The sequence below is a fragment of the Monodelphis domestica genome, chromosome 2 (assembly GCF_027887165.1).
Source record: "Monodelphis domestica isolate mMonDom1 chromosome 2, mMonDom1.pri, whole genome shotgun sequence".
NCBI classification, from domain to species: Eukaryota; Metazoa; Chordata; class Mammalia; order Didelphimorphia; family Didelphidae; genus Monodelphis; species Monodelphis domestica.
In genome coordinates this window covers 422,435,232-422,436,072 of record NC_077228.1, presented here as the reverse complement: position 1 = coordinate 422,436,072, position 841 = coordinate 422,435,232, and the positions used below count along the sequence as shown (strand labels likewise).

Here is an 841-nt window from a genome sequence, read left to right as displayed (position 1 = left end):
TAAAATCACCACCATAAAGGTGCCCTTTTATGTTCCTTTTAATGTTCAGCCTCACTCATCGGCGTAGGCATTAACATCCCTAATTTCTATCTGCTTCTGCATGAACACTAGAGCTGAACCATCTCCGCCTTCTGCCGTTTTGGTGGCTTCTCGGTCCTGGAACTCCACAGGACCCGCCGAGGAAGACAAACTGGTTGGTCTGAGAGATGAAGTTCTGCGAGACTTGGATCTCGCTGCCTCTTATCAGGTCTCCCTACTCCCCGCCCTCGCACAGCTCCAGCCACCACATTGCTCGGCAAACTGTGTCGGGTGTCTAGGGGGAAGGCGCGTATCTCCGCCCCAGCACACCAGGAGGAACGCGAACCTACGTCAAACACTCACCGTGGTTCCTTAGGAATGTTTTTATTTTTAAGATTAAAAAAAAAAAATCTTTGTACCAGGAGTGGGGTTCGAACCCACGCGGACATATGTCCATTGGATCTTAAGTCCAACGCCTTAACCACTCGGCCATCCTGGTGCAGGTACAAGTGCTTCTCTCCGCTCGCCCTACAAGGCTTAAAGGGCGGGCGAGCGGGCAGGCAAGAATTCTTGATTTTTTTTTCTTCCTTTCTCTCTCCTTCTTCCTCTTTTTTTCCTTTCCTTTCTTTTATTATTATTTTTGTCTTATCCACTGCAATGCACCTTCTTTTCTAGGGAAGACTCCCTCATATCCCGCCTTGTTTATTTACTCCAGATTTGCCTCCTCTTTCTCCCGGCCTCCCTCTCGCCGCCTCCTCCGTGAGGCGAGGGAGCCGGGAGTGAATGAACGGCCCTGTCGGTGGCGGCAGCAGCGAAGGCACCC

At 51.0% G+C, this 841-nt stretch overlaps 1 non-coding gene across 1 annotated transcript; it reads right to left on the bottom strand.

The window, feature by feature from the left end:
- Window positions 1-434: 434 nt before the first annotated feature.
- On the bottom strand, window positions 435-517 carry TRNAL-UAA (transfer RNA leucine (anticodon UAA)). The gene has a single exon. It is a non-coding gene; the product is annotated as a tRNA-Leu (tRNA).
- Window positions 518-841: the final 324 nt, after the last annotated feature.